Source organism: Haliotis cracherodii, unplaced genomic scaffold (assembly GCF_022045235.1).
Source record: "Haliotis cracherodii isolate W230 unplaced genomic scaffold, xgHalCrac1.p SCAF_12, whole genome shotgun sequence".
NCBI classification, from domain to species: Eukaryota; Metazoa; Mollusca; class Gastropoda; order Lepetellida; family Haliotidae; genus Haliotis; species Haliotis cracherodii.
Genome location: NW_027266267.1, coordinates 28216192 through 28242686, shown reverse-complemented (window position 1 = coordinate 28242686; position 26495 = coordinate 28216192). Strand labels below are relative to the sequence as shown.

Here is a 26495-nt window from a genome sequence, read left to right as displayed (position 1 = left end):
AGAGGTATCACTGACACACATTCCCTGATGTAAGAGGTATCACTGACACACATTTTCTGATGTAAGAGGTATCACTTACACACATTCTCTGATGAAAGAGGTATCACTGACACACATTCTCTGTTGAAGGATGTATCACTGACACACATTCTCTGATGTAAGAGTTATCACTGACACACATTCTCTTATGTAAGAGGTATCACTGACTGACACACATTCTCTGATGTAAGAGTTATCACTGACACACATTCCCTGATGTAAGAGGTATCACTGACTGACACACATTCTCTGATGTAAGCCATGGCTACGAGCATATATCAAAACCTGTACATTTTATCACCGACTTATTGGAATATTTTCACGGCGAAATGCCACAGACAAGCGATACAATGGCTTGAATTCCATGTTTCTGATACGTCGACACCTTCAAACACCTTTCGCCATTCTTTGAGAATTGGCAGACTGGACATAATGCAAGACTTTGTTCCAGAAAGAGAAAGAATGCAATTGGGTATAATGACATCGGTCTAGACGCGCTGATTGATCCACAGGGACGTCCCTTGCTCCCCTCATTTTGCCTCGAAATACAGAAACCTCAGGAAAGAACGCAAGCATGAAAAAATAATTGACTGTACTGATTCCAGTACACTTTCTGCTTCGATCAGCGAATTTGCTTGACTTTGCTTAAAAAATATTCCTTGATTGAACACAAAAAATATTTTCCCACATTGTGACGGATTTTATTTATAAACATTTTTTTCTGTTTTTGATGTTCAAGGGCATCTCTTTACTAAACTTAACGTTAATCAACTGAACTGTTGTTTACTGGAATACTACTTTTTTTGTGTCTAAATTGATTTTTTTCTAAACCTAAAATCATGTACGATAGGTTTTAAACGAATTACGACAACACATGAGCGACACAAAAAAATGGTGGGAATTCATCTAGCAATTATTCCGTAGTGCGGGTTATTTTTTATCACAACAATGACCTTTACAGAGCTTCTTTACATCTTGATTCATCGATTCCTTGTTTTAATGTGTCCCCGTTTCGACACGGATCTTCCACATAAAGTCTACTTTTAGATGGGTCAAAAGACCGACAACTCTCTTGAGAATATAGCTAGTATTAATACTGAGAACTAACTATCCAAGTATTAAATGGGCCTTCGTTTCAACACAGATTGAGTAGGCCAATGGACAAGAAAACTGAATTATGGTGGGGTTAATTTTAGCAATACACCACAATTTTTAATGTATTTTCGTGAAATCGAATTGCTAACCCTTATAAAAGAATCGTGGAATGATTTGCAACGCGGCGATCTATATACAGTCATTCTTTGCAAACGCTTCGATAAGCGGATCGATAATGATTGATTCTTCGATAAACCTAAACCGAGTCCCAATATGCTTTCTCCTTTTCCGCAGGCACCATGGCGGTGGTGTGCCGCCATTCAACTCCTAAACCGGAAGTGCAGACGTGACATTCCGAGATTAGGCGAGACAGACGTGACTTTGACGAGATTTCAAGTACCGAAGAATGCCGCGAGCTGTATTAGGAAACGGACTACCGTAAAAAGCTGAATCAACTTCACGCCAGTGGGATTTAATATAACCACATATATTCACTTATATTCCTTCTATTCGAATCGTCTATGCTACAAACAGGCAAATGTATACATTGCATATTGAATTTGCGTTACAATGGTATATCGATACTTAGCATTTTCATGGGAATGAATTGATAATTTCCGACATATATTCTACCTTCGTACCACGTTTTTGTTTTCCATGACAACGAAATGGAATACCTTCGATACATTTAGTTGAAACTTGGTTAATCTGGACGGACGAAGTTCGATATATACAAGGTTTTTTTTGGCTTATTTTTTTCATTTGTTCTTTTTCCTTTACAGAAGTTGTGAGTCATATGTTTATCAACTTTGAAAAAAAAGAAGTAATAATTCATTTCGAACATTGAACTTTAAAATACACGCTAATGCTTATAGTCTAGTCGGGGAATTAGCTTTGCGCAGGTATTGCACAGATATTGCACGGGTATTGCACGGCGATACCACGGGAAGGGACAACGCAAGGATCATAATTGGATCCGGTGTTTTACATGCTGATCCTGCCACGACTAAAGGGACATTATATTTCGTACTCGGTATCCTTGTCTCATTAACAATTTTGTCAATGAATTTTTTAATGTACGAAAACTGTTTGTGGTCATTCGGTCACAGCTATATTTATTACTTAATTGAGAGAGACGCAAGATCTGGCTCGCGGTATATCTTTAATTCATAGTGAATTCTTAACCCTGGGGGTTCTGTGAGTCGCGTTGCATGTGTATGTATATTGAGACATGCTTCGTGGACTATTGGAGTAAAGATGACCTATACAATAGCAGCTGTGGCTCGCGGTGCCAGTGACGGCGAGGCTCACAATGCCCCGGGGAATGTGATCATGAATAGCTGTCAATCACGCGTCGATTTCAGCGACTGGTTTCGTCAGCAGCAGCCGTTGGTATTGCTGGCTTGCTGTGAGAGTCAGCCGAACCCTGACCTGTGCTGAGCTCGGGGTTACAGAAATTCCCCGCTGTATATTCCTGATTGAAATCACCAGACACTTGTCGTATCACTGGCAAGGATTGTCAACAGATGCAGTGTGCATTGCATGTATCACAGATGCATATATAACGCAGCAATATTACTGCTATATGACGACAGCTGTAAATAATCAAGTCTGCACCAGAAAATCCAGTGATTGATATTGTGAGCAACGATCCACGTGTTATTTTATTTGTAAAGTTTATAGAGGCTATAGAGGCTAGCTGACTTGGTTGATGCATGTCATCGTATGCGTAGATCGATACTCATGATGTCAATCACTGAATTGTCTGGTCCAGACTTTTTTACAGACCGCTATCATATAGCTGGAATATTGCTGAGTGCGGCGTTAAAGAACAAACAAACACACAATTATAGAGGCTAAAGAACATTTATAATTATCATCTTGACATATGTAATTTCGGTTTATATGTATGCCGTTAAGGCCATTAAGGCCCACATATTCGCCGGCATGTATGCCATTACGGTTGACATATTTGCCGTTAAAATTGACATACATGTCGTTGAGATTGACATATATGCCGTTAAGATTCACAGTATATGCCGTCACGATGGACATATGTGCCGTTAAGGTTGATATATATACATGTCGTCACGATTGACATACGTGCCGTTGAGGCTGATACATGTGCCGTTAAGGTTGATATATTTGCCGCTATGGTAGACATATCCCATATCCGCGCGAGGGCGAGCACGTTGTGGAACATATGGCTTACATACTTGCCGACAATAATCATTTCTTTCATCATTGACCGAAAAGATCGAAGTAGTGGATTATTAATAGTATAGCTTGACATACTAGCAGTAATGACTAATATCACTAAATACATACGACTGACAGATTTGTCAACTACAGCCTCCCAACGATGCACTAGCTGGGGAGTTCGTAAAAAGATGAATAAAGCGCCGAGATGGTGTATAAAGATAACTGCACAGAGACTGATATTAGCGATATACTGACAATTCATAATTTGATATCAGATGAAAATGTTGGTAAAATGTCGTTTAGTATGCCTTTTGTGCTCACATGGGACGAGCTGCTGGTTGACATTATCTAAGTCAGGGTATTTGTCCTCTATACGGCCCAATAAATCAATAAAAAGACCGTTAATTTAATTAATTCAACTCAGTGACATTTAGTTTTGCTGACGTTGTGTAATGAGTTCAAAACGAGCAATTTAAAGCTAACAACTGAAATAGATCATGATTAGTTACACAAATTTTCATCACTGGGCATCAATATACTCAGCATCTGAACTGAAATAGTTATGTCGTTCTAATTCTAAATCATAAACCTGTCAACGTCCAACCTGCTGCCGGCGTCCCTTAAAGCCAAGTACCAGCCCTGACGTACAAAACATGTCTAAAAATGGCGCCTCTGTGATCGCTGGTTCGATTCTTGGATTCGCCCTGATTATGTTTCCAGGTTTATCAGCACCAACCAGCACTGGTTTCACTGAGACCTGCAACGTGCGGGCTTTCCTTCCATATTACAAGGACAGTCAAAATCTCACAGGCATCAATGTCAGTGTCCATTAATGGCGTGTTCACAGATCCTCCCTCCACCAGTGGACCATCTACATTCAGTTCCGGCCGTCTCCCTGGGATACGTGTATGTGGCACATGTTCCACTAATTGTCCGTATTTCCGCCACAGACAATCTAAGACTATTTCATGGGGGACTGTTGCAACTCAACATCGGTATCGTCTCATTGCATCAACATCATATCGCTATGCGGGAAACGTAGAACCCTTTCCATGTAGCGAGGTATTAGCATTTTTGGACATTGTGAATAATAGACGTGTCAGGCAACAGGAGCAAACATATATATTCGCATTAGGGAGATAAGTCTTAAAGGAGAGTATGGTTCATGGTTAAAAGCAACAAAAGCCCTCACAACGTTGTGGCTTTCAATTCTAACAATATATGCATGTCTCCACTGATCTACTTCATCATAAATCAATATTACAACAACGTAGCTATATTACTTTGAAAGTATTAATTATGAAAAATATTAGTAACTTTACCACTGTAGATATATCAATGTCAACAGTATCATGTATACCGCTTAATACCAATGACAAATATTTCAGGAAGACATTGTTGTGAAACATATTTTTATGTGTTTGTTTTCTACCACATGAACGTACCACATGTAGATTACATTTTGTAAATTACAGGTTTTTTCTTCTGTGGTACACACGTGCGCTGTGTGACAGTATAGGTACTTGAATCAAGAGGTAGGTATCCTACAACATTTCTCTGCGCCGTGTTGATCCTCTGGATCAAAGTTATCTTGTTATTACTTGAAAAAATGGACAACTGTGTTTAAATTATAGATAATGAAATAGTAAAACATATTTAAAAAATAAATCATATTTCGCGACAGATGGACTTGTTAAAATTAAGTAGGATATATTAATAATAGTTCATACCACATGCTTTGTTAACATCGTTATATAGCTTACAAAGCCACGTCTAGCATTATCTGTTGCAGGATACGATATTGTTTATCGGGATAATGAATTTCGGATACAACGAGTGAGTGAGTTGGGGTTTACGGCGCTTTTAGCAATATTCCAGCAATATCACGGCGGGGGACACCAGAAATGGGCTTCACACATTCTTCCCATGTCGGGAATCGAACTCGGGTCTTCGGCGTGACGAGCGAACGCTTTAACCACTAGGCTACCCGACCGCCCCGAATTTAACTAACTAATGTATATACGGGCCCACATTACATGCTTTATGGCAATAAATGGAAGTAAAACATTATGAACCTCATACACTGTATAAAGAATATAGAAGCTGCCTCACGTCAACAGTAGCAAACTGAATCCGAGTGTATACTAGGTACAGTCAATGTGTGAAATCAGTCAATTTGTAAAAATTACAAAACGCAAAAACAGTTCAGTCATTTTATAATTATTTTCCCGTCAGATTAAGTTAATGAGAAGTTCGAAAGGTCTTAAGCACATCACAATAGACTAGTTATCCTGGGCTGACAAGCCAGTAAATGAAACGAATATACACTGACTTTCGTTTTATTTTAATACTAATATTTTTTTAGTCAATGGGTGATAAGATAAAGTAAAAACAATGTTTGGAATTCGTTATTATGATATAATAAATGGTTAAATAATTGTTCCTTGTTAAGGGTACCCCTTTTCCTTCTTTCAGTGGCATTTAGAAGTTGGTGTGATGAAGAAAGACAAGTTCTATGGATGAACAACTTCTTTATTACAATTAGTGCGACGTTTCGGTGTAGATCCTAACACCTTTATCAAGCAAGTGATGACTAATGCTGGACAACATAGGTATATATACTTATTAACATCAATGTTTATACAGTAAATTGATAGATGGACACAGAGAGCTGATTAAGATGATTGGAAGCCAGTAGATGACTAACGGGACAGGGTAAACAACCATGTAGGCTGATTGGGATAATTGGAAGCCAGTGAATTGTCTAATAGACACAGAGTCAGCAAGAACTCTATCTGTCTTTCACTCTATCCGTCTGCTTGCTGACTCTGTGTCTATTAGACAATTCACTGGCTTCCAATTCAATACGTGTAAGTGTCTAAAGCGGAGTTAAAATCAACTCACTAATTCACATAGGATGTCTTGCTTCATATATTCCACGACGTGATTGAGATAATATTTTTTACAACATGAGTCAAGCCGCATTATATTTTAGAACGAATGTGTGTTAATAAATCTTTAAACACTAACCTTGTTCATAATTTGAGCAATTGTTTCTCGGTAAGCTGAGTTTAACGCCGCGCAGCACTTTTTGAGTATAACAAGAAGTTTAATGTTGGATTAAGGAATCGCGTTTCACGCACATTGATCACATGGTACAACCCCTGTGCGTGGTATTACAAGACCACGGATAAAGATTGGGAAGCAACAGAGATGCAAACACATAATCACCGTACTCCTTACAACGACATGCGACGCTCTTTTACAATGCCTCATACACGCACAACGAAGTTTAGAGTTTTCGTATCCACATGTCTCAGCAACGTATCTGATCCACTCATACAGTTGACGAAACGAAGTCTCAATAAGAACTGAGACAATCTCTCGTATAGCAATGAGATTAAATATTATTCAAGAAAATCATCCTATATTTGTTCAATCACGACATTTCATGTGTTATCCAACGTCAACACACTCGGTAACATCAAATAGCTTTTGAAACACACGACATTCAACAAAATGTGAATAAGCGTGTCGCGAACTGTCTGCTCAGCTTATTTCACTGAATCGATCCACTTAATAAAGAACGTTTTCTTCTTATCATGGTGTGAATAATCCCATGTAAACCTACCCAATTTACCTTAACTCGTAAAAACACAAAGTGATATTACCAACCTGATCCGTCAAAATTGTTTTCTGGTTGAAATCATCTCAATCATGATCACATACTTCGTTTATCGTATAACGTAATCATTGTGCTTGTAGGGACTGGCAATGGCGGACTTAACGTAAGACGACCTACCTTTATGTGTTAACAAAGACATTGTGAAAAGTCCAACACACGCCTCTCTCCGCACAACTGTACCGTGTTCCAGCGCCTCTGACAGTCAGTGATGAAGCAAACGTGTATCTAGTACAGTTTTTCCCTCTTGAGAAGGACCAATAACGCCATCATTGCGGCTTATGAGAGGAATTAATTATCCCCTCTGATTCTTCGATTCCACGCAAGAGGTTGAAACCGATCTGGTCCTCTGAAATGAGGGTTCCGAAATGAGGTCTTCGAAATGAGGCACAGTTGCTGAAGACAAATTCACCCTGGCATTGGATGTATGAAAAGACTGCGTTTGACATGACTTGGGAGATTTTAAATTATCAATTCAGTGATGAACTTGACGATTGAACGAATTTGGTTCGAGCCTTTGAACGGTGAACGTGTTGGTGGGCGTAATGTGTACCTAAGACCGATGTAGTTGGACACTCTCTAAACACACAACAGAGATCTAGGATAGTCCGGAATAGAGAGGGTGTCGTGTTGCAGAAGGGATACACAGACATTGACTAGACTAGACTTGCAATACCGGTGTAGAGGAGTAACGGATAATGAAATGTTTTGTTTTGAGGGGAAGAAAAGTGTGAATAGAAATATTATCATTACACATATAAACTGGTTGAAATGACAGTAGATGGTACTGAGGTTGTTAAAGCAATCAGTGCACCATATTTAATTACGTTTCAAAATTCATAGGTCATTATTCACAACCGCAAAGATATAACAATAACAATATATAACTACGTGTTTCTAAAAGTTGGAATAAAGATTTTCTTCAAGTGTACATTCTGGTCCGTTTCATATATGATTACCTTATGCAAGTTCATATACCCTCTGATGAGACTATATAAATAGAGCAACATTCAAGCTATTTGACGGCGGTCTGTAAATAATCGAGTCTGGGCCAGATATCATGAGCATCGATCTACGCAGCTGCGATACGGCGACATGCATCAACCAAGTCCGAGAGGCTGATCACCCGATCCCGTTAGTCGCCTCTTACGACAGGCATAGTCTCATTTTACTACAAGCATGGGTTGCTGAAGACCTATTCTACCCCGGATGCATACGGGACCAGGGTTACTTATACCAGATCGGCATTACATGTAGAAAACCTCTGTATGCCACAAAAACCACCATAATGTAAGCCTCGTTTTGAGATTGAGCAGAGCTTGGAATGAACCCTCAATGACTACCTTTACAACAATGTCTGGCTGCCCTTGTGTCAGACTGGTGCAACATGGGGCATTGAAGTCTCTCCCCACGTCTTGCCCAAAGTACTGGTATTGCCCATTGTGATAAAGACCTCTTTGAAAAGAAGTACATCAGATAAAGGGTCCAATAGTATTATCCTAACATCAAACAAATACCCACTGTGAACCGGAAATGTCTTGCATTCATACGAATACTGATAAGTAGGTTTACAACAAAGTAGAGCCAACAAAGGATGATCAGGTGATCGCAGTGTACGATCGGGCTGATTGTCATGGTCATGTAGTGTAGATATGTGCTCGTGCTATCAACCACATGTTTCTCATTGCTCAGGCACAGTAATGACGTCAGCTCTCCGGAATGTCTTCCCGTCCAGGCCGCACCATACAGCGACAATACTGCGGCCACAAACAACATTCACCAGCAAGTTTATACACCAAAACACACCTTCAAACGTTCATCAATCACTGCAATAGTTAAGTTGTACCAAATGTTCCCTTCCGAACAAATCACTGCCTCCCTGCTTTGTCAAAAGGTGCATCAGACGTTGTGAGGCTGTCTTGAACGTTACGACCAGTGAACGAACGGGATATTATATCACTACCATTAATGTTTAAGGGGATTAATTCAAGGGACTTGTGACCCATAAACTCCACGGCACAAAAGCCCATCAAAAGGCAATACCATATATCATTTCACATGATTTTTCAACTTCATCGCAAATTTTTACGACGTTGTTTTTTAACGTCTGACAAAAATGCATTAAAACTTCAAATAACTCGATCTCCAAAAGCATCGAAGCACAAAAAATACCCCTCCTTCTAAAGACATGTTTGTACTCTCTGTCTCTCACTGATGGCTTTGGTTGTCTGGGAACATTCGCCGTCAGTCGATTTCCTATCTGAACAAGACATTATAAATGTTTAATAATCATGTAGCTTATGCAGGCTAAAAGAACACGCTAAAAATATTTCATCTAAAAGATAGAATGATTTACATGGGAAATTGTGATGAAACCAACACATTCCGAGACGATTATTTTTAGAGACGCTTGATTCATTTCGATCTTATTCGATCTCATTTTGTTAGGAATAGGTCAGTGATCCTGGAAATACTGCTTCAAATGCTAGTATATCACGGCATGTCAGCTCCATGTGGGAATTAGTGATACTGGTTTAATGCCGCTTTCAACAGTGTTTCCGCTATATCATGGAGTGTCAGCTAGTTATTGGAGAGTGAGTGAGTGAGTTTGGTTTAACGCTGCTTTTAACACTATTCCAGTTTGGTCACGGCGTGTCTGCCTAATTTGGGAGGAAATCCCGTAGTTTTCCTTGTTTGTTTGTTGTTTAACGCCACACTCAGCAATATTCCAGCCATATGACGCCGGTCGGTATAGAATCGAGACTGGACCAGGCAATCCCGTGATTGACATCATAAGTATCGAACCACGCAATTGAGATACGATGACATGCATCAACCAAGTCAGCGATCCAGACCCCCGATCCTGTTAGTCGGCTCTTACGACAAGCAAAGTCACCTTTTACATGGGTTGCTGAAGACCTATTCTACCCCGGATCTTCACGGGTTGAAAAGTTCGTAGTGATGAGACGTGTCTGAGACGTTTAATACTTTGTTGAAACACACTAACCTTGGTATGGTGCCGACAAAGCAAGAAACATAATCAGGACGAACCAAACCACGATCACTGTCTTCAAGGTACTGCTTCTCTTTAAACAACTGGGCCACCGATGCCCAAAATAACTTAAGGAAAGAATGTGACAAAAAATAGAATTTGAAACATTGTTCCTAAACTTATAAAAATGTTGGTTTTTTTTGTCTTTCGGAACACAGGGATGGGGAACACTTCACCTCGGATTTGCTCTTGTTGTTTTTTTCATATAAATTCCTATTGTAAACAAGGGACTGCTTCAAGTCTACATCCATGTACGAATCCCCTAACACGGACGTAATGGATTGACCTCCGCTATGCAGGAAACTACATTCTGTATGTGGTTTTCATTGCGAGACACCTGCCCAAACACGTGGATGTATTAATGTAATCGTTTTTTCTGGTTTATTCACTCAGATAATTAGTTCATTATCGAACAGGTGATTCTTATTTTCATCAGCTAAGGGATTACATACAACTCTCCGGAATGTCTTCCCGTAACAACGCGAGGCAATTATACAAGTTAAACTCGCCTGACCCTGGCAGTGAGTTGCACCTTTCAGTACTGCAGAAATACGTTATGGCCGCAGTGAAATTGACGAGTGTTAATTTCAGTTTCAGCTGCAATTGACAAGGTGGACGATGAGGGCAGACTGTGTTACAGCGTAATTGGTGCCGCTAGTTAGGTCACCTGCACTGGTTGTGTTTCTCATTATTTCATATTTGAAAAATTAATGTTTTTATGGCCAGGTCGACTTTTTGGATCCGTCGGTGATGAGAAATTGACATTTTGTCATTTGGTATTATGTCTTTACCCGAGTAACATGCTTGCCATGAGATCTCCATCTTTTACTATAGGTTAAGACAGATGGTTCGTCTTATTTCGGAGAAGGAAAACGGTTCTAGAACAGCAATAACTCAATTACTTCTCCAATAAACATACCAACGTTAGTTCGATTGGACGAAAGGAAACGTCGGTATACGATGAAAAAGTTTGTATGCATGGTTCACGTCATGAAATTAGGCGGGACGGGTCGTCCAGACGCCTTAAGCGGAACACTATCCTGTGCAGAGTTATGTCCCTTAGGCATGCCAGGAACCTATGATGATGGGTTTGAAACCGAGATTCATCCTCATTTGGTTTCTAAGTTTGACAGCACCATACCCGTGATCGTGAGTTTCACCAAAGTAGTAAACGTCTGACACCTGCATTAATTCAGGCTTTCCTCCCACATCAAGCTTAACATGTCGGTTGTTGTTTTATTTGCTTAAAAGCCGACAGAACAAAAGGAAGAAAAAATAGAAAACAACTACGCATACAAATTACCTGCTCCTGCTAAAAATTCCGGAATCGGTCGGACGTGAAGCAAGCGAACACTATAAGGTCTCACCCCTTTTATCAGATATGCCACTGGTGAGACACTGGATGGCTATTCAAAACATATGACATTTACCTGTCGTGGTAACGGACCATTCCTTTATATGTTTTCAACATGTTATTTCAAAGAATGTGTGACGAAGGATTGATAAACAATTAAAGCCTTATGTCAATACCTCTCCAATTGGTATACAATGTCATCAATAATAATGTACATTCAGGGGGCTAAATAATAACGTAATTATTGTGCATAAAAACGAGGTAAGCACACATCAGTTACATTGAGAGATTAAAAGATACTTTGCATTTAAGTAAAACGTACAACTTTACGGATAACAACTTGTGGTTTAGCGACGTCGTTGTCACTCCTGCTTGATACCGGTGTACATCAATACGTCGCTATATGCAATAAACCAGAAGTTGTTATCCGTAAAGTTGTACGTTTTTCTTACTTATTTGCCAACTTCTAGAATGCCAATCAAACAGTCACTTTGCTTTTAGATAAAGTGTGGAAATCTGCCAGAGGCTGATATGAAATCATGAACAGGTTTAAGTATTTCTAAACTTATTCTAACATTTGCTGTAACATTTGCCATTCCATAAAGAATAGAATTTAGATCATAACATCTAGAGTAAAAATACATGTTTTTTTCTCATGCCGGTGTAGTTGGTACAGGTAAGGAAATAGTGAAGGACATCTTCATCGTTGTAGTCAAAAGAAATATCAGGATCAGCTGATGTATCTAACGGCATGGAAGCTACTACAGCCAAGTCTTGGGCGACAATGCACAATTTGGTTGAACCTAGAGCCAGAGTTTAAATAACTTCCTAATATATTGAATCCTTTGTATAATTAAGATCAAATAAATAATGACGTTTTCAGTTAAATAATTGATTTACTTAGATACGAACTAGCTTTCATTAATGTCGTAAGTGAAAACACAATACGATAACACGTCTACATTGTTTAATTTTCCACCATTTGATCTCGAAAACAACTTAAATTTGTAAGTTCTCACTTCGGCTTCTTGTCAGAGAGTTTTCAGTGGGTTGGGTTATTCTGAAATTCGGTTCCAAACGGAGTTAAATCCAGTTCACTCTCACTTGTAGGTGTTCCTGGAGTCCCGAGATGTGTTTGTTCCGATTGTAGAGACTCGGATAACATTAGATCTAACAAAACACACGGCTCACCCTTGTGACATTGTACAAGTGGAAACATTGTAGATGTATTGTCTAGGCATGCCGTCCTTCATCACTTAGCTAACCCCCCCATCCCTTGTGGCACGTAAACTGACAGAAAACGATTTTTCTTCTGATAATAGCCACTCCCAATGATATAATCCAGTATTTCACGTTTCTTTGATGAAGAACAAAAAACGTCCACGAGTGGTTTATGACGATAAATTGTAAGGAGCTCACATCGGGAATATGTAAAATCTATGATTTATCGTGAAAACCCCATTAAGATATATTATTCTTTAGCATCTAAGACAAGAACGGGAAAACGTTTTATGTTTGGAGGGGTATTGTCTACACGTCGTCTTTATCCTATATTCTTCGTGTGATACACACAAAAGCGAGGAATTGTGTGCACAATGTTTCAACGTGTTTACACGTGTTAAAAGGTATATTGTGCTGGCATCACTTCTCTTTACTCTTGAAGACACATATAACTGTAACCACGTTTCATTTGTACCATAATTCTTAAACCAAATCAACACCACAAGGTCGAACAAACTTAGATCTTGATCCAACTAAACTGGAACCACTGTTGGTTCACGAAGCGCTCTTTTAGGTAGACAGGAGCCAACTCAAACGTCAAACGTCATCCACTGACACGGTAAGATGCAGTGAGCGGTTAAATTTAAATCTGGCATAGGAACCAGACAAACGCGATGATGAGACATAAAAGGAACCACCCTCCGTATGATCAAAGCAACCTCGGTGGTATTATGCCATTAATAATCTTTTGATAACAGACTGACAATTCTCTCTCAGATTAATCATATGACTGGAGGATTACGGACGTTATATCTTCTGGTCATTATTGGATTATACTTCATTGACAGGGGTTAATGTGGGAACAACTCGGGTTCCATTATGTGATGTCTGGACACGGTGTTTCGCCGGGTTTGATGCCATTAGTGTTTCATGATAGCCAACGATGAGGCCAATTATACCGAATGTATTATAGTGTCGTATTCCTGATGTTTTTATTATTTTCCAGGGAATGCATTAACAGAACAACGGGTGCAGTGATTTCCTGAAAATGTTATCTGGTCACCGTTCATGGCTGTCTTGGCGTGTGCGCTAAAGAGTCACATTCGACCCTGACCTTGTAAAGTGAATGGACGGGTGTGTGCAATTTGATTGGTTGAAAAAACGTCGTTCAGTTGGATTGGATCCTGGGACTCTTCTGGACCAATCACAGCGTATGAATACGTTCCTTGATAAACATGTTTATTCTCATCTCCAGTTTTAACACATAGTGTCAGTTGACTTGGAGAAATAGTTACCCATTTGATGGCGTTAACAACGCGTGTGGGTCCGGCGTTGATTAATAAACAATTTGCATACTCGTATATGCAAGGGGCCGACGTATGGTTCTCAGTAGGAAGTGACAACTTGGAGACGATGGCTTGTGGTTTATACAGTTATACTTTATACATATATATATACATACAAAAGACACTATGTGCCTGGTCAGCACATAGTGGTAGTGGTTGTTGTCTAGGTGCTCCGGAGCACCCTGTCTAACCCTAGCTAGGCTAAGGGTAAGACCTTTCTTTCTCTTTTCTCCTGGACCAAGGCTTATATAGCCAAGGTCACCTGACATTTAGTAGTAATAAATATAAATGTAAACAGTAAATCATCAGTGACATACTTGCACATCCTGTTCAGGATGGCAGACGGTCGATGTACACAAAAATGGGGATTAACAAATAGGATTAGCATCTTATAAATAACAGCAATTAAATGTTTCAAGGCATATAGATGTCATGGCTCCAGGGTAATGAGCCTTTGCAATCAAATGTTCTTCAGACAATGGGTGTCGTAAATCAGTCACCATGACAACTTCCCTCCGTTACGTGAAGCTTGGACCCCAAGCTTATATGAGTCCAAATTGATATGTGTGAGTTTTTTCACCAAAAACAACCATGCAAATGTGAACAAGATCAGTTACATGAAATCCTTATGCAACAAATATATCTATGCAATGACGGTATGAAAGTGATCATCTAGCCAATTTGAATTAGTGCCAGTTTGAAAACTAACCAAGTGATCTTTGTAATGTGCAATTTCACTACAAGGTAATTACTGCTTTGCACAGATTCAATAAATATATATCAATGAAGGTTCTTTGAATTCAGGAGTCTGGCTTGGCGGTGCGACTCAGTACCGAATAGTGATAATGAGTAATGTCATAAAAAAGTACAAATTAAACATCTCAGCAAATATTTCGCATAAAGAAATTTGAAACCAGGAGTCTAGCTTTACCGCGTGACTCAAACGGTACTTGTGGGTACTAGTGCCCTTTCAAGTACAATGGGTGCTCTTCCCGTGTCTTTGACGGAGCTTGCCCAGATATTGTGGGTGCGATGCCCAAGAAAAAAAATCCTTAATTCCGACATCAAAACTCTGAAATGCTGAATACTGCTGTGCTGTTAATTACTTAATACTGACAAACAATAAACATTTGTGTGGGGGTGGCTCACCCAAGAATATCCCTAATCTGAATTCAAAGTCCTAGACAATACATTCAATTTTGTACCAAACTGTGCACATTAATAACTTGTAACAAATGACAAATTTTGTCATATAGATTTTTGAAATTACGAGTCGAGCTTTAAGGTGTGACTCGATAACCCTACAGCTTAGGTTTGTCTGGGCCCTAGCTGTATCTATATGTCTGGCGTGGCCTGGAGACATTTCAAAGATTCCCTACACAATAACTTCAAAGATCTAGCATGACTAAAGATGTAAAATTGGAGTATATTGCACATACACAAAACTGAATTTTGGAAAGACACATTTTGGCATTAATATACTGGCTTTGATTAAACATACCTGGTTGCACTATTCAACAGTCACACAATATATATCCTTGATTTGAGTCCATGTAAGTAAACACAAATTAGTAAGTCCCAATGAGATATCTTGTACACAGTGTCCATCCTGTAGGTGCCCGTGAGGCGGTTTCTGTATTTATGCAGGGTCTGCATGAAGATGGCTGTGGTCGGGTCTCTGTGGGATAGGCGTGTATACTTCTTTTCTTAGGTCATGTGCAGGAACGACATCTTGAAGGGGAAGTCTAAGCAGTGTTGCTAAGATATTCGAGCAGGGAAGGTTTGGGATCGGAGAACTTGTTCTTGATTGGAGAGGTTCTTGTTCTTTCTTCAATCTTGTTAAAGGCCATTTCTTCGTTCTTGGGGATTGGCCCCCAGGAAGGTAGTATATCCTTTTAATAAGAGACTGTCACTTCCTACAGTTTTGTGAACCATATGCCATGCTGCAAAGAGGTACAGGAAAGGACAGACTAAGCAGTCTGTCATTAATAACGCGTGGCGGTGTTGACGTTGATTAATGAATAATTTGCATACTCGTATATGCAAGGCGCCGACGTATGGTTCCTGTAGGAAGTGACAACTTGGAGACGATGGCTTGTGGTTTATACAGTTATACTTTATACATATATATATACATACAAAAGACACTATGTGCCTGGTCAGCACATAGTGGTAGTGGTTGTTGTCTAGGTGCTCCGGAGCACCCTGTCTAACCCTAGCTAGGCTAAGGGTAAGACCTTTCTTTCTCTTTTCTCCTGGACCAAGGCTTATATAGCCAAGGTCACCTGACATTTAGTAGTAATAAATATAAATGTAAACAGTAAATCATCAGTGACATACTTGCACATCCTGTTCAGGATGGCAGACGGTCGATGTACACAAAAATGGGGATTAACAAATAGGATTAGCATCTTATAAATAACAGCAATTAAATGTTTCAAGGCATATAGATGTCATGGCTCCAGGGTAATGAGCCTTTGCAATCAAATGTTCTTCAGACAATGGGTGTCGTAAATCAGTCACCATGACAGCGTCATCAATTGTATCCCGACGTCATAGCATTGCCGCGTGACGTCTTACAACTGTTAGTGTTGACGTGGAGAGATAGAGTACTGAGGAACGATTGGTGCATATCTGCCAACACATAATGCATATCACCTAGTCCTCTCAACAATCATAGAAGCATGTTTTGTAACGACAGTATAATGAGATGGTGCATGCGACGTAATTACGGAGGCGTCATAACGCGAAATAGTGTAAGATTACACGATAATAAGTACAACAACACAACGCGATAATGAGAAACAGTAACAACACGATAAGGAGGCAGTAACACAACACGATAAGGGGGCAGTAACACAACAAGGAGACAGTAACACAATACGATAAGGAGACAGTAACACAATACGATAAGGAGGCAGTAACACAACACGATAAGGAGGCAGTAACACAACACGATAAGGAGGCAGTAACACAATACGATAAGGAGGCAGTAACACAACACAACAAGGAGGCAGTAACACAACACGATAAGGAGGCAGTAACACAACACGATAAGGAGGCAGTAACACAATACGATAAGGAGGCAGTAACACAACACAACAAGGAGGCAGTAACGCAACACGATAAGCAGGGAGTAAGTAACACAAGACAGTGGTCAGACAACCGAACGATAAACGAGTAACAAAACAGCAATGAAACATATCATAACACAACAATGGCGCAGCAAAGGAACACACGTAGCAGATACCAACATGACACAACACTGACACATACCAACATGACACAACACCGACACATACCAACATGACACAACACTGACACATACCAACATGACACAACACCGACACATACCAACATGACACAACACCGACACATACCAACATGACACAACACCGACACATACCAACATGACACAACACCGACACATACCAACATGACACAACACCGACACATACCAACATGACACAACACCGACACATACCAACATGACACAACACTGACACATACCAACATGACACAACACTGACACATACCAACATGACACACTCAATCCCACTATAAACTACATTTGAGAACATCCGAATAATTATCTCCACCATCGAGTATGGCGACATAGCGACGTGCCTACAACATCACAGGCACATTCTTTAAGAGAAATCCAATTTACGACGTCCACTCATAAAAGAGAAGAGCCAGAAGTCCAAATACCAAAGGCTCAACACTGTGCCATTCCAATCACCTCCCCCTTGAAAACCTCTCGTGATGCGGACCACGGAAAGTCGACGGATCTTTTAATTACGTCCAGTTTGTTCATTTCCGAAGAGGACCGTCTTCCGTTTATTGATGCGTTTTTGATTACGACCAAACAGTGTCTTCCCAAGACGTAGCTATGCAACAATGGACCATGCAACCTTTCTCCATCTTTGAATTGCCCTGTTTAATTTGAAACTCGGTTAAATTGGTAAGCCACCTTCATTAGGTGAGTTCTGAGTGTGCGCCAGTCATATGACTTGTGGACGACGATTCCGCTACTCATAACTAAGAATGTGACAAACGAGCACAGGGGATAATAGCCTTTCGCATCGTGTCTGGAGACAAGTTTCTGTACTGCTTGATAGCTAATAAATCGCTTTTATATTGAATTGTTTTTTCGCAAGATCCGAAAGAAAAAATGCATTTCTTTTCATGAATTGTTCAGAACTGTAATGAAAACAATATTTTTGGTCAAATTAATATATCCGACATAATTACAATAACAATCACGGTCGCTCTTTTGTAATCATATAAATCTGCTTTAATCATCTTTCATCACAATTTTATGACCTCATACTGTGACGTCAATATGACACAAATAACATCGGTACAATTTAATGCTTACAATGTCTGTTTCTGCCTTCACTAGTGAGTGAGTGAGTGCTTTGTAAATATGACAGCTATCCACTACGATACCGTGTGATCAATATCAGAACTAGTTCATCTTTAAATACAAATATATTATACTTTTTGTAAACGCCAAAGAAAAGCATATTGTTTCCATCGAATTTAATATTCACAATTGTTTCACTTTAAACACCACCAAGACGTTATTTAAGAGTCAACAGCCCTGCGTCAACAGTTTTACTAATTAACTGTTGTCCCAAGGTGGAGAGGTGAACAATAGAATGTATATATATCCTCCGTCGCTTCATTGATAACTAGGCAGTGTTGCTGTATTGATAACTAAATATAAAGATCCTTTTGTAAGTTCAACCTGCCAGGACAAATAACACAGTTGACTACACACACACAAACATGTGGCAGTTAAACCGTAATTAATGGCAGTTGGGTGTTCTCAAACACCGTTTCCCAAAAGGTTTCTCCCAGTGTTAACGAAATGTGCTGGAACAACGACACAGTGTTTCTTCTAATCCCTGTCTGTCGTTTGAGCCTTCACGCCTTGACATGGCAGATCCCATGCGCGTTATCCTGTGTTTATCAGTGTGAATTAGAGTGGGGTAAGTAAACGACCTTGTCTAACTCCATTGTCATCGACAGTTTTATTGCTGTCTCACTCCAATACTCTGATGATTCGAGAATAATACAGACAAGTCCCTTGCTCCATCTGTGACGCTAACGTCGATTCGTGGCAGGCAAAGCTTCATATATAATGGAAAGGAAGATGTAGATGAAGAATATATGGCAAATAATCACCAATGAATATTGTTCATCTTTTGAAAGTTTTAGTCATGCTGACAGCGTACGTTAAAACTAGATCAGGAACTAAACTGATCTATAAATGACAAGGAACAGTATTGTAACCATGTTGTAACTTCGAGATATTCAGACATTCGAGGCATGAACATTATATAGTAAGGCGGTAGGAACTGGAGAATAGGTTCGAGATGACGGTGTTCAAGGTGTACTTGAAATCGTGTATCTACAAGCAGTTCAACGCTCGATGAGTGAGTGAGTGAGTACGGTTTTACGCCATATATTCCAGCAATATCACGGCGATGGACACCAGAAATGGGCTTTGCACATGTAGGCCATCGAACCAGGGTCTTCGGCGTGACGAACTAACGCTTTAACCACTAGGCTACCCGACCGCCCTAGCGCTCGATGAAGTTAGATCAAAATGAATATGTGTTCACAAATGAGATCTTTCAGAAACCTGTTATCGTGGGTTGAAATCCCAGAATCGCCCTGATGTTGTGTTTAAATCAGCACCATAACATACTTTGTCACATTGGTTTCGCCACGTTTAAAACGTCTAACACCTGGGCCCGTTCCAGCAAAGCGATCCTAGTGCTAAAGTAATCCTAACTCCAAAGCTTTAGCATGGACGACTGTCGCAGCGCTATGGTCGCTGTGTGGAACGGACCTCTCACATTCCTGTTGGATTCCCTCAATATCAACAGACACAAATTGCAACTTGTACATTTAATTTTATTCCCTGTTGCTGCGACTCCTTTAAGAATGATATCTTTCAAATAATCTTTCTAAACGTAAAACAAAACAAACAACACTTCAAACGTTTTGAGGTTATGGCATGCGTTTCATCCTATGTAGTGTTTTTTATGATGTAAATATTTTTAACGACATCTGGAATTATTTTAAAAAATCACCTTCCCTCGAGTAGTCAACGGTTTGAAGGCTTTCACTGACACAAAGAGAACACCAGAAATATAACCATGCACATTTAGTATTCTGTCACTCTAAAGAATAACTCATCCGACAAACTCTCGTTACCAGTGTAGACTTTATAGAAGAGCAGTTGCAATAAACTGTAACAATATGCATGCAGTTAACATGTTGGGAAGATAAATCAATTAGGGAAATGAAAGCATGTTTTTTTATGACCTAAATCTCTATAACACAGCCCATATATCAAAGCACCTTATCGCACAGATGACAGGAATATCGATAAGTCGCCTCGCTAAATATGGACAGTCTTTGTTTATATAGAGATTGACCCTGGTTCATTCGCGATCGAAAACCATTCACTTACCAAGCGCACATTTTGTACTAGCGTTAATAGTGGAAAAATCTTTTCCAGACGCGCCCGTTCACAGAAACCCAGTTTGGGTCATTGAATGATGTAAGCGGTATGGACGAGCAAAACGCTGAATGCTTTGAATGGCTCTAAATCGAGGCACATTTATACACCGGTTTGGAAATTGAAAAAAAAGATGTACTTACCGTTCTTAAAGTCCTTACGGGAAACATCCGCTTTTCAAATTCTTTTCTGAAATGATAAAAGTGATTTTGAATTTTTGTGCAGATCTAAAACAAGCAGCTTTGAACTTGATTCGTGTGTCCATGTCAATACGTGGATAGAAAAAAAGCCTTTATTGTCATTTGTCATGATGATGTGGATCGGCTGGTCAGCAAGAAGGAATTACAAAAAGGGGATTGGATGTCAACAAACGAGTTGGTTACGCGTGTTGGTGCTGGGCAATGTAGGAGCCCACATGGCAACAAGGCGATCATTAAAAGGGGTTAGGCTGGGAAGGGATTATATTGTAACAAAAGAAGATTATCACTAAGAGAGATTAACATGGTGGTCATTAAGAGATTAGGTGCCTCACTCTGACAGTGTGGGTATGAATCCCGGATGAGTCAGCCCAAACAAGTACTAGAATCTGTACTTTACCAAGAAAGTGTCATCCCAAATATAACATTTATTGCATTAAGAGAGGGCGTTCGGGTGGCGAATGATTGCGCAAAGTGACCGGATGTTCCGTAAGAGTGACCATGATGATATTACATCAAATATTAATAGAAACGGACATTGGTATCGGATGTCCGGCAAGGCGAGAAACTTCTTTACTTGGCGCTCCCGCTATCGCCCACTGGTCAAGGCTCGATTTAACGTGGCAGGCAATAGTGAATAGCTTGATATCTGTTCCGCCGGGAAATACTGAGCTAACAGAACGCACGCACGTAATTATCAGGTAAACCGGTATTACTTTCTGGCGTCGGTGACGCCCGTGTGGGTCCCGGGGCTCAGTGACTGAGTGTCATCGCACCCAGATAAATGTAGATCGTAGATCGATGCTCATGATGTCAATCACTGGATTATCTGGGCCAGACTCGACTATTATCAGACCGTCGTCATAGTTATAATAAGAATGTTGCTCAGTGCGGCCTTTAACAACAAATAAACAAACAAACTGTATGTTTAGATTACCGATTGAGTTAAAACGTTTGACAACAATTACCGCTAAGATTGCTGATTGCTGACAAGATCGGGGTACCTTGCGCCATCATCGTTAAGTACGAAGGTTCAAAGATGGTTTTGATGTCATTATCTGACTTTACGAGTGTTTCGCGTTCCGATGTTTTAGTTTACCGAGAAACATGTGCATCCACACCTTGACCAGGTGCATGAAATTCATGAAAACCTTTCATAGAAATTCCATCGATCTTACGACAAGATTTATTTCCCGAACATGTGCAGTCCACGTGGTGTTATGTACACCACGTGGTGGGAATATTTCCCAGTATGTCTTTCATCGACGAAGTGGAGCGATTCCGTTTAATCGTTAGCACGCGAGTTGGTAGTGCCGGTATTGACGTAGAGAATTAATACGCTACGATATTCCTTCTCAACGTTTAGCTGCTGATTTAGCAAGACTTAATCAGGAATAGTTCTTGATTAGTACAATTGGCTTTCGCCATGCTTGATTACAGATAATGTTACTTCTTACAGGAATGGACGCGATGAACTGGTTTGATGAACACCATGTGCTTATTTTCAAAACGTTCATAAAGTCCTTCACGAATAAAATACAATTTCCATCAGATCTGTTGATACGGTCAGTCTAACGGTATTATAAAATAACTGTATAATGCCCGTAATAAAATCTTAACGTGCCACTTTCAGAGAAACATAAAGTTGTCAGTTTCACCATTGAGATGATTGGCATGTTTATTGATTGAAGACTTAAAACAAGAGGTTAGATGATTAATCCATTAAATCCAATTAAAGTGAGTGAGTGATAATACTATCATGGCGATGGGGAACATCAAGGGTGGCTTTCCCATGCATACTGACGACAGTTGGCTGTCTCTATGGCTAATTATTGCAGTAAACAACGATGCAGATCTGCAGAAGCGATGGGTTATAGCTGAAGCAAAGCTTGTTATGGAATCTGTTGCAATAATGACAGTTGGTTGTTGCATGTGGTAGATTTTTTAATCCAAAACGTTAAAAAGCCGAAAAATGTCGCCGAAACACTGCAAACTTTAAGTCCAATACAAAACTATGACATCAAATATGATTTCATTTTTTGCCACCATGAAACATGAGTGTATGCTTTCACTTGCTGTTTAAAAAAAACAGGTCTTCGAAATGGTTTAACGAAATCACTGCATCAGGGTGAGTGAGTGAGCGGTTGTAACAGCGCTGTTTATTGTAGTGACACAGTCTTATTTCACTATTACAGCGTGTATGTTGAGAGGGACGCGCAACGTCGCGAAGGTCGCAGTCGAGTGGTAGAGCGTCTTCCCGGAAAGAGGAAAGGTCCGGTGTTCGATCCATCGTTGCGTTATACCAAAAGACGTTAAAAGATGGTACTTGTTACTTTACCTGGCGCTTGCTATCGAGGGAACATAAGGACTGGTCGACTCGGAGTATACTGTGTGTGAGTGGGGTGTTCATGTTAAACTGCGGTATGGTATCTCTGTGGGTTGGCAGTATAATATTGGCAATAATCTGGACTAGTACAACCAGACACACACGTACATGTACATGCACGACGCTACATACGTTCAATAATCTTGAACGCGACGTTAAACCCCATTTCCCCTCACCACATCACCGCAAGCGTGGACGTTTATCACCACGAAATGTCTGGGTGCTCACAAATCAAGGATCATATTACGGCCGAACGCTTTACCATCAGATCATGTCACCGCTAGAGGAAGTCATAGAGGGTTTGGACAAAGCAAGAATACTGGCGCATCTGGAAATCAAATCACGACCAACGGATCCTGGCACAAGTAAGGGAAACAACTCTGTATAGTAATCAGCAGCAGAGTTCACATACAACAGTGAATTGCAAATGGCCTCATCAATCAACATTTAGATGATCTGCAGTAAGTCGCTTATGAAATAAGGGAACGGCTGCCATATGTACATTTCAATTGCTATCAACATAACAGAGACGTCAATCATAACGCTATCAGTTTGGCTATGGAAAATACACGCGCTCCGTCAATCACCATTAGCCTATGGCTTGGAAGACAATGAACCGCGTTCCTAGAATGACCTTTCCGTTTCTTGTAGGGGTGGGGGGGGGGGGGGGAGAGGCAGTCAGGTTGAAGTGGGGTCAAACAAGGTGATGTTTATACGGCTAGGTGTTTCCACCAAAGACCGCATTCCAATCAACAAACATATCGATTTTAATCAGACATTACAGCTATTTGAGGGAAAATGGGATTGTATAAATTATGATATATCATATACTTAATTTGCGTTACTTTATAAATGTTTATAAAGTAGATTTCCTGATCATAATTGGATAGTTCGAAAAAGACTTTCATAACCAACAAGGGCATGTTTATAATTAAGTAATTGTAACGAGGGTGGGGGATCTCGGGGTCTGTGAATGATTTTCAATGGAGGAGCTAAACATCTTATTCCTCAACACATTTTCTTAGAATGTCAGGCACGTCCAGTGAAGAATAATATTATTGTTAAATTTCGCTTTTTACGAAAATTCATAGATAATAATTATTCGTGTATTATCAATTCATTCATTTAATGTAAAATTATTCTTTGTCTATTTAACCACCCCATTATCGTGATTTAATCATGTCACCGTATACATAGCTACATTATTTGTTTGTTTGTTGTTTGACGCCGTACTCAGCAATGTTCCCGCTGCATGTATCCAAGTCAGCGAGCCTGACCACCCGATCCCGTTAGTCGCCTCTTACGACAAGCATGGCTTCTGAGAACCAATTCTAATAGGGGTCTTCAGGGGGCATAGTTGCATTAAATGCTAAGAGATCGACTTATAAAGTCCATGTAACGTTCAGGCATTAACATAGCCAAGCTCGAAAATACAACAAGTACGGAAGGGATGTTATTGCCATCATTATCCCCAATCGTTTCAAAATATTACTGGATCAAATATGAAATAGATATATTGATTAGTATATGATTATATCTCAATGAATATCTCAATGATATCGACTCACTGCGACAACCTGGCTCCTGTACCGAATACTCTGCAGTTGTACTAAACAACAACAGAGATAGACGGCGCCCTTGTAGGACTGCCACGAACAACTTGATTAAACTGCGAAGCGCACCTCGAAAACACAATTGTTTGTCGGCACGAGAACGGTTGATGGAACGGATTGCAATGATCAATTGGAGTCGGGGCGATCGCTCATCTGACAACTTCAACTCAACAGATAAAAGAACTTCATGTTCAATACGCCACCCATTTTGTTAATCACCAGTCCCGATCGAACACTAACGACAACTTGGTCGCATTTCATTTCCCCAACACAACAGGTGAAAATGTGAGTGTATGCACGATGCAAATAACTTTGCATTCTTTGCCCCGCGTTGAGCGTTCGGTTTTGGTTTGGATGTAGATGGCGGTAACTTGGGGTTATTGCGTAAGGCTTTTGTGAGCGACTGGTGCTTGTCAATGAATTTGACCAAGTAGAACGGTAAATAGGTATTTAATCATAGGCTACACAGGTAAGTAATTGTGGCATGGCACATTGGTACGCTGGAATATGTCACCGAGAAGATTCCTTGTGATTGAATTTGTTGGGATGTTTTAAGTTTAAGAGCTAGGTTGCTGCACTAACAAGAGCAAGCGCATGTTAATAATTAAACCAGTTTTAAATGCATATTTCCGGTTTGAGGTACGTGCGGATATTGTGGGCAAGTGTAGCAGAAAATGGCTGTCATTAGATGCGTCTTCAAAAAGTAAAACGTTGGTCTGTACACAAGCAGATCTACAGAACAAAGGACGCTTTAGTTATATTTAGATACATAACAAAAAACCCTTTTGATCCACAAGTTGTGAAAAATGTATGAATAAATTGTGAATAATATAATCTATACTAAATTAAAAAAATGCTATTTTATCATGATTGGTAAATCCTGCCGATTTGACAGCGAACAAAATTGTCCGCTTAATGGCTTTTCACTCCACATTAAAGGTTTTTCAATTTCACAATGATCTGTCAATAAGGATTTATGTCATATTTCACTTATATAGCGACGTACAAGTCCTTGTTGTAGCCCCTCAATGCCGACTTTCAGGCAGGGTAACATCAAGTACCATCTTTTAACGTCTTTTGGTATGATGCGGCCGGGGGTCGAACCTCGGATCTTCCGCTCCCCGGGCGGACATACCACTAGGCCACGGAGGCTGTCTATTAAGGACGAATTTTATGGAAAGGCTTGTGTCCGAATTATCGAGGTTTCCTCTGATTCGTTAAGTATTTTTTAATCCGTCCGGAGACAGATTAGTTGAAGACGCGTTCGATCGTCACTCCGAAGGCTCAAGTTCCATCGTTCCAACGTCACGCTTAAGGCACGGGTTCGATTCCCCACCTGGGTACAATGTGGGGAACTCATTTCTGATGACCTCGCCGTGATATCGCTGGATTATTGTTAAGTTATAACTGTGATACCACACCCGCCCTGACTCATTCACTAAATGTATCTATTCATTCGTCAACATATCCATTCAGTCATCCAATTGTCTGTTTGATCCTCTTTCCTTCCAACTGCACACAAAACAACAGCACATGCAGAAAAAAACAGCATCATCACAAACCCTATGTTTCACTGTTGATCTAATTTAAAACTACGTACTCATTCAAAGGCCAAATAATACGACTAAGTACTACTCGACGAGGTCCATATGCACCTCATCTGTTATTGTCAAACACTTCATTCCGGAACTCAAACACTCTCGAGAGACACAATTAATTATCACGTGTACGGACAATTTGCTTTCTGACAATGATAAGGGTTTTATCAAA

The 26495-nt window shown here is 40.0% G+C and overlaps 1 long non-coding RNA gene across 1 annotated transcript in view; it reads right to left on the bottom strand.

Annotated features, from left to right (window-relative positions):
• Positions 1-26495, bottom strand: part of LOC139457751 (uncharacterized) — a 291878-nt gene that overhangs the window by 9817 nt on the left and 255566 nt on the right. The window contains exon 4 of the long non-coding RNA XR_011652630.1: positions 20673-20718. This is a non-coding gene — a long non-coding RNA (uncharacterized lncRNA). The remainder of the gene's footprint in view (positions 1-20672; positions 20719-26495) is intronic.